Below are 8691 nucleotides of genomic sequence, written 5' to 3' on the forward strand. Positions count from 1 at the left end.
AAAGTCTCTAACATGTCTATGAGGCTCTTCGGATCCTTGTAACTTTCCAAGGAGTTTATTTAAGTAGCATTCCCCATCCAGACTGGCCTACTCTCATTCTTTTTCACTGAGCCATTCAGGCCTTCTTGCTGTACCTCAAATGTGGTCTTCTCCCAGTTTTAGGGACATGGCACTCACTCTTCCCTCTGCCTAGAGTGTGAACTCACTCATTTCCTTCAAATACTTGCTCATGGGTCACCTACTCCATGAGGCTTCCACTGGTCCCCACCCCTCATCTGAAATTGCAACGGGACCTCCCACTCCAGGACCCAGTCTCCCTAATCTTGCTCTTGTAAATATTTCTAGAACACATATCATCCTCTAACTTGTTCTATTCTCTCTTTCTTTTTTTCTTCATTTCCTGTGTGTGTATATCTCTCACCAGAATGTGAACTCTACAAGGGTGGAAATATTTGTCTTTTTTTTTCATTGATGTATAATATTTTTAGGACTAACTACCATCTATTGGTCTTTTTATGTGTCAGGAACTCAGCTCAAGGCTAAATTTACATTATTTATCTCATTTAATCCTCACCAGTAGCTCTGTAGGATAGATGATCATTTCTCCCACTTCCAGATGAGAAAACAAAACTTAGAAAGGTCAAATAACCTGCCCTATGTTTTGTAGCTCATAAAAACTCAGATTGCTGAGCTCTGAATCTGTACTCTAAATAGTCACTTTGAACTGCTAGCAAAGTAAGCAGGATGGGGTCATGAAGGGTGCTGGAAGCTCTTGAACTCTATCCTGAAGTACAAGAAGAGAACTAAAAATGTTTCATTATAGGTGTGATGGAATAAACTTAGGTTTTCCATGGAGTAAGGTAGGATGAGTAATGGTACCCCCAAAGACGACCATATCTGAATCCCCAGAACCTATGAATATGTTACCTGACATGGTAAAAGAGATTTTGCAGATGTGATTAAGTTAAGAATTCTAAGATGGGGAGATTATCCTTGGTTATCCAGATGGGACCAATAGAAGTGCAAGAATGCTTTTAAGAGGGAGGCAGGAGGATCACAGTCATGGAGAGATGGAAATATGGAAACTGAGGTGGAGTGATGCACTTTGAGATAGAGGAAGTGGTCATGAAAGGAGCATAAGCAGCCCCTAGAAGCTGGAAAACGCAAGAAATCCGATTCTCCCCTATAACTTCTAGAAGGAACTGTGGCCCGGCTGACAATTTGATTTTCACTCAGTGGAATTGATTTTGGAACTCTGACCTCCAAAACTGTAAGATGATAAATTGAGTTGGTTTAAGCCATTAAGTTTTTAGTAATTGGTTATAGCAGCAATAAGAAACTAATACACAGGGGCGGAGCAAGATGGCGGAGGAGTAGGAGACCTGGATTTTGTCTGGTCTCAGGAATTCAGCTGAATAGGGATCAAAGTATTCTGGACACCTACGAACTCAACAGGAGATCGAAGATAAGAATATCAACAACTCCCTGAGCAGAGAAGCGACAACTTTCTGGAAGGTAGGATGTGCGGAGAAGTGAATCTGAGGCGATATTCGGGAGGATAGACGGTGGGGGAGGGGGCCTCTGCTGCTTCTGGCAAGTGATAGAGCCGCGGAGCACAAAATTGGAACCTTTAGAAGCCGGCTCCGCTGAGGGACGTCGCTCCAGTGGCTAAGCTGGGGGTGGAACCCTCGCGGGACAGTGTGGTCTCGGGACCCTCGGGGTCACAGAAAGACCGGGGGTGCCTGAGTGCGGCAGAGCTCCCAGGTATTGGAGTGGGGAAGCCGGCTGCAGAGACAGAGCTGAGGCGCGGGCTCTCAGCTCGAGGTGGCCATAAACTGTGATCGGTGACAGGAGGACCACTGCTCCTCCAGCAGGGACCCAACAAGCGGCAGAGCCGGGGAGACTCCCTTTCCTCCCCGGGGAGGAGCGGCGCAGGAGCGCACCGCAGGGATCTGCTGGGTTTGGAGACTCCACACGGGGTCGGGTGCGAGAGATAGAAATGCTCGGTCACAGGCCGGGTGAGCATAGAGTGCGGCGGGAGACCGGGGAGACAGGAGTAACTGACAGCTTTTCTCTGAGGGCGCACTGAGGAGTGGGGCCCGAGTTCTCCACTCCTCCGGGGTGGAGATTGGGAGGCTGCCATTTTCACTCTTGTCCTCCAAAGCTGTAGGGAAAGCTTGCAGGGAACAAAAGCTCCCGAGAGCAAACCCAAGCAGCTTGCTTAGCCCGGACTCACAAGGGCGGGGCAATTCCGCCTCCAGCAAAGACGTTTGGGAACCACGGCAACAGGCCCCTCCCCCAGAAGATCAGCACAAACAGCCAGCCAAGACCAAGTTTACCGATCAATGAGAATGGGAGAACTCCAGCGCTAGGGGAATATTGCACATAGAATTCATGGCTTTTTTACCATGATTCATTAGTCTTTCAAAGTTAATTTTTTCACACAAAGCCAGTTTATTAACAGAAAACAGTAATTTGAGGAATCCTGTTCACAGACAGCAACCACGGCGACCCCCCTTCCTGCGGGTGCTATCGGAGGGGATGGGGGTGACATCCTCAATCTGCCCGATCTTCATTCCTGAGCGGGCAAGGGCTCTGAGGGCTGACTGGGCCCCAGGTCCAGGGGTCTTGGTTCTATTTCCTCCTGTGGCTCATAGTTTGATGTGGAGGGCAGTGATGCCCAGCTCCTTGCACCTCTGGGCTACATCCTGGGCAGCCAACATGGCAGCATAGGGAGAGGACTCATCTCGGTCAGCCTTCACCTTCATTCCACCAGTCACGCGACAGATGGTTTCCTTGCCAGAAAGATCGGTGACATGGACAAAAGTGTCATTGAAGGATGCAAAGATGTGGCAGATACCAAACACATTTTCTCCTTCAGCTACCTGAGGTCCAAGGCTGATGACCTGTTCTTCCTTCTTTTCCTTCCCCTTGCAAGGTGCCATTTCTGCATGTCTTCTCCAGACTCCACTACCGGAAAAAGCTCAAAGTTAATTTTTTTAACTGTTTTTTTTTTTTAATATTTCTTTTTCCCTTTTTCAACCAACATCTTATCAATCCCTTTTTTAAAAAAAATTTTTTTCATATTTCATTTTTAGACTCATATTCTATCCCTTCATAGTAGTTACCCTTATTTTTGGCATATATATATATATATATATATATATATATATATATATATATATATAAGTTGTTCTCTCTTTAAAATTTTGAGATACAGTTTCTTCTAACAGATCAAAATATACCCTAAATCTCTAGTGTATGGCTTTGTTCTAGTCTCCTGCCTGATCACATTCTCTCCCCTTTTTTTTTCTTTCTCTCTCTCTTTTTTTAGTCCACTTCTTTCTCTTTTCAGGCACCTTATCAATTCCTCTTTTAAAATTTTTTATAATTTTCATCTTTACAGTCATATTCCATCCCTTCATTGTATCAACCCTTCTTTTGTACATATATAAGCCTTTCTTTCTTTAAAATTTTAGGAGGCACTTTATTCTAACAGACCAAAATACGCCCAAAATCTAGTGTGTGGCATTGATCTATGCACTAGCCTGATCATATTTGATCATATTCTGTTTTATTTGTTTTGTTCTGTTTTTGTTTGTTTTTATCTTTTTGTTTATCTTTTTTTTCTCTTTCTTTTTTCTTTCTTTCCCTTTCTTTTCCCCTGGTTTCAGGTCTTTTCTGATTTGTTTAGAGTATATTTTCTGGGGACGTTGTTAACCTGTTACCATTTTGTTCTCTCATTCATCTATTCTCCTCTGGACAAAATGACAAGACGAAAAAATCACCTCAACAAAAAGAACAAGAAGTAGTACGGTCTGCCAGGGACCTACTCAATATGGACATTAGTACAATGTCAGACCTAGTGTTCAGAATCATGATTTTAAAGATACTAACTGGGCTTGAAAAAAGCATGGAAGTCATTAGAGGAACCCTTCCTGGAGAAATAAAAGAACTAAAATCTAACCAAGTCAAAATCACAAAGGCTATTAATGAGGTGCAATAAAAAATGGGGACAATAACTGCTAGGATAAATGAGGCAGAAGAGAGAATTAGCGATATAGAAGACCAAATGATGGAAAATAAAGAAGCTGAGAAAAAGAGAGATAAACAACTATTGAATCACGAGGGCAGAATTCGAGAGATAAGCGATACCATAAGACGAAACAACAGTAGAATAACTGGGATCCAGGAAGAAGAAGAAAGAGAGAGGGGGGCAGAAGGTATATTGGAGCAAATTATAGCAGAGAACTTCCCTAATGTGGGGAAGGAAACAGGCATCAAAATCCAGGAGGCACAGAGAACCCCTCTCAAAATCAATAAAAATAGGTCAACGCCCCGACGTCTAATAGTAAAACTTACGAGTCTCACAGACAAAGAGAAAATCTTGAAAGCAGCTCGGGAGAAGAGATATGTAACTTATAATAGTAGAAACATTAGATTGGAAACAGACCTATCCACAGAGACCTGGCAGGCCAGAAAGGAGTGGCATGATATATTCAGAGCACTAAATGAGAAAAATATGCAGCCAAGAATACTATATCCAGCTAGGCTATCATTGAAAATTGAAGGAGAGATAAAAAGCTTCCAGGACAAACAAAAACTAAAGAAATTTGCAAACACGAAACCTACAAGAAATATTGAAAGGGGTCCTCTAAGCAAAGAGAGACCCTAAAAGCAACATAGACCAGAAAGGAACACAGACAATATACAGTAACAGTCACCTTACAGGCAATACAATGGCACAAAATTCATACCTTTCAATAGTTACCCTGAATGTAAATGAGCTAAATGCCCCAATCAAAAGACACAGGCTATCAGATTGGACAAAAAAACTAGACCCATCAATATGCTGTCTGCAAGAGACTCATTTTAGACCCAAAGACATCCCCACATTGAAAGTGAGGGGTTGGAAAACCATTTACCATGCTAATGGACACCAAAAGAAAGCTGGGGTGGCAATCCTTATATCAGACAAATTAGATTTTAAAACAAAGACTGTAATAAGAGATGAAGAAGGACACTATATCCTATTTAAAGGGTCTATCCAACAAGATCTAACAATTGTAAATATCTATGCCCCGAACATGGGAGCAGCCAATTATATAAGGCAATTAATAACAAAAGCGAAGAAACACATTGACAACAATACAATAATAGTGGGGGACTTTAACACCCCCCTCACTGAAATGGACAGATCATCTAAGCAAAAGATCAACAAGGAAATAAAGACTTTAAATGACACACCGGACCAAATGGACTTCACAGACATATTCAGAACATTCCATCCCAAAGCAACAGAATACACATTCTTCTCTAGTGCCCATGGAACATTCTCCAGAATAGATGACATCCTAGGTCGCAAATCAGGTCTCAACCGGTACCAAAAGATTGGGATCATTCCTTGCATATTTTCAGACCACAATGCTTTGAAGCTAGAACTCAATCACAAGAGGAAAGTCGGAAAGAACTCAAATACATGGAGGCTAAAGAGCATCCTACTAAAGAATGAATGGGTCAACCAAGAAATTAAAGAAGACTTAAAAAAAATTCATGGAAACCAATGAAAATGAAAACACAACTGTTCAAAATCTTCGGGATGCAGCAAAGGCAGTCCTAAGAGGAAAGTATATAGCAATACAAGCCTTTCTCAAGAAACAAGAAAGGTCTCAAATACACAACCTAACCCTACACCTAAAGGAGCTGGAGAAAGAAGAGCAAATAAAGCCTAACCCCAGCAGGAGAAGAGAAATAATAAAGATCAGAGCAGAAATCAATGAAATAGAAACCAAAAGAACAGTAGAAAAGATCAACGAAACTAGGAGCTGGTTCTTTGAAAGAATTAACAGGATTGATAAACCTCTGGCCAGACTGATCAAAAAGAAAAGAGAAAGGACCCAATAAATAAAATCATGAATGAAAGAGGAGCGATCACAACCAACACCAAAGAAATACAATTATAAGAACATATTATGAGCAACTCTATGCCAGCAAATTACATAATCTGGAAGAAATGGATACATTCCTAGAGATGTATCAACTACCAAACTGAACCAGGAAGAAATAGAAAACCTGAACAGATCTATAACCACTAAGGTAATTGAAGCAGCAATCAAAAATCTCCCAACAAACAAAAGCCCAGGGCCAGATGGCTTCCCAGGGGAATTCTACCAAACACTTAATGAAGAATGAATACCTATTCTTCTGAAACTGTTCCAAAAAATAGAAATGGAAGGAAAACTTCCACACTCGTTTTATGAGGCCACCATTACCTTGATCCCAAAACCAGACAAAGACCCCATCAAAAAGGAGAATTACAGACCAATATCCTTGATGAACATGGATGCAAAAATTCTCACCAAAATACTAGCCAGTAGGATCCGACAGTACATTAAAAGGATTATTCACCATGACCAAGTGGGATTTATCCCTGGGCTGCAAGGCTGGTTCAACATCCGCAAATCAATCAACGTGATATAATACATTAACAAAAGAAAGAACAAGAACCATATGATCCTCTCAATAGATGCAGAAAAAGCATTTGACAAAGTAGGGCATCCTTTCTTGATCAAAACTCTTCAGAGTATAGGGATGGAGGGTACATACCTCAATATCATAAAAGTCATCTATGAAAAACCCACAGCGAATATCATTCTCAATGGGGAAAACCTGAGAGCTTTCCCCCTAAGGTCAGGAACGCGGCAGGGATGTCCACTCTCACCACTGCTATTCAACAGAGTACTAGAAGTCCTAGCCACAGCAACCAGACAACAAAAAAAATAAAAGGCATCCAAATTGGCAAGGAGGAAGTCAAACTCTCACTCTTTTCGGATTATATGATACTCTATGTGGAAAACTCAAAAGACTCCACCCCAAAACTGCTAGAACTCATACAGGAATTCAGTCAAGTGGCAGGATATAAAATCAATGCACAGAAATCAGTGGCATTCCTATACACCAACAACAAGACAGAAGAAAGAGAAATTAAGGAGTCTATCCCATTCACAACTGCACCCAAAACCATAAGATACCTAGGAATAAATCTAAGCAAAGAGGCAAAGAATCTGTACTCAGAAAACTATAAAATACTCATGAAAGAAATTGAGGAAGACACAAAGAAATGGGAAAACGTTCCATGCTCATGGATTGGAAGAACAAACATTGTGAAGATGTCAAAGCTACCTAGAGCAATCTACACCTTCAATGCAATCCCTATCAAAATACCACCCACTTTTTTCAAAGAAATGGAACAAATAATCCTAAAATTTGTATGGAACCAGAAAAGACCCCGGATACCCAGGGGAATGTTGAAAAAGAAAAGCAAAGCTGGCGGCATCACAATTCCGGACTTCCAGCTCTATTACAAAGCTGTCATCATCAAGACCGTATGGTACTGGCACAAAAACAGACACATCGATCAATGGAACAGAATCGAGAGCCCAGAAATGGACCCTCAACTCTATGGTCAACTCATCTTTGACAAAGCAGGAAAGAATGTCCAATGGAAAAAAGACAGTCTCTTCCACAAATGGTGTTGGGAAAATTGGACAGCCACATGCAGAAGAATGAAACTGGACCGTTTCCTTACACCACACACAAAAATAGACTCCAAATGGTTGAAAGACCTAAACGTGAGACAGGAGTCCATCAAAATCCTAAAGGAGAACACAGGTAGCAACCTTTTTGACCTCAGCCCCAGCAACTTCTTCCTAGAAACATCGCCAAAGGCAAGGGAAGCCAGGGCAAAAATGAACTATTGGGATTTCATCAAGATCAAAACCTTTTGCACAGCAAAAGAAAGTCCACAAAACCAAAAGACAACCGACATAATGGGAGAAGATATTTGCAAATGACATATCAGATAAAGGGCTAGTATCCAAAATCTATAAAGAACTTCTTAAACTCAACACCCAAAGAACAAATGATCCAATGAAGAAATGGGCAGAAGACATGAACAGACATTTTTCCAAAGAAGACATCCAGATGGCCAACAGACACATGAAAAAGTGCTCAACATCACTCAGCATCAGGGAAATCCAATCAAAACCTCAGGGAGGTATCACCTCGCACCAGTCAGAATGGCTAAAATTAACAAGTCAGGAAACGACAGATGTTGGCGGGGATGCGGAGAAAGGGGAACCCTCCTACACTGTTGGTGGGAATGCAAGCTGGTGCAGCCACTCTGGAAAATAGTATGGAGGTTCCTCAAAAAGTTGAAAATAGAGCTACCATACGATCCAGCAATTGCACTACTGGGTATTTAGCACAAAGATACAAATGTAGGGATCCGAAGGGGTACATGCACCCCAATGTTCATAGCAGCAATGTCCACAATAGCCAAACTGGAAAGAGCCAAGATGTCCATTGATAGTTGAATGGATAAAGAAGAGTGGTATATATACACAATGGAATATTATGCAGCCATCAAAAGGAATGAGATCTTGCCATTTGCAACGACGTGGATGGAACTGGAGGGTGTTATGCTGAGTGAAATAAGTCAATCAGAGAAAGACATGTATCATATGACCTCACTGATATGAGGAATTCTTAATATCAGGAAACAACCTGAGGTTTGCTGGAGTGGTGGGGGGTGGGAGGGATGGGGTGGCTGGGTGATAGACATTGGGGTGGGTATGTGCTATGGTGAGCACTGTGAATTGTGCAAGACTGTTGAATCACAGATCTGTACCT

At 41.8% G+C, this 8691-nt stretch overlaps 1 pseudogene; it reads right to left on the reverse strand.

Annotated features, from left to right (window-relative positions):
* Window positions 1–2472: 2472 nt before the first annotated feature.
* LOC114200212 (small ribosomal subunit protein uS11 pseudogene) lies at window positions 2473–2966 on the reverse strand (annotated as a pseudogene).
* Window positions 2967–8691: the final 5725 nt, after the last annotated feature.

Source organism: Eumetopias jubatus, unplaced genomic scaffold (genome assembly GCF_037043125.1).
Source record: "Eumetopias jubatus isolate StellerSeaLion01/CBP00866 unplaced genomic scaffold, mEumJub1_p1.0 scaffold_14, whole genome shotgun sequence".
Taxonomy (NCBI): domain Eukaryota; kingdom Metazoa; phylum Chordata; class Mammalia; order Carnivora; family Otariidae; genus Eumetopias; species Eumetopias jubatus.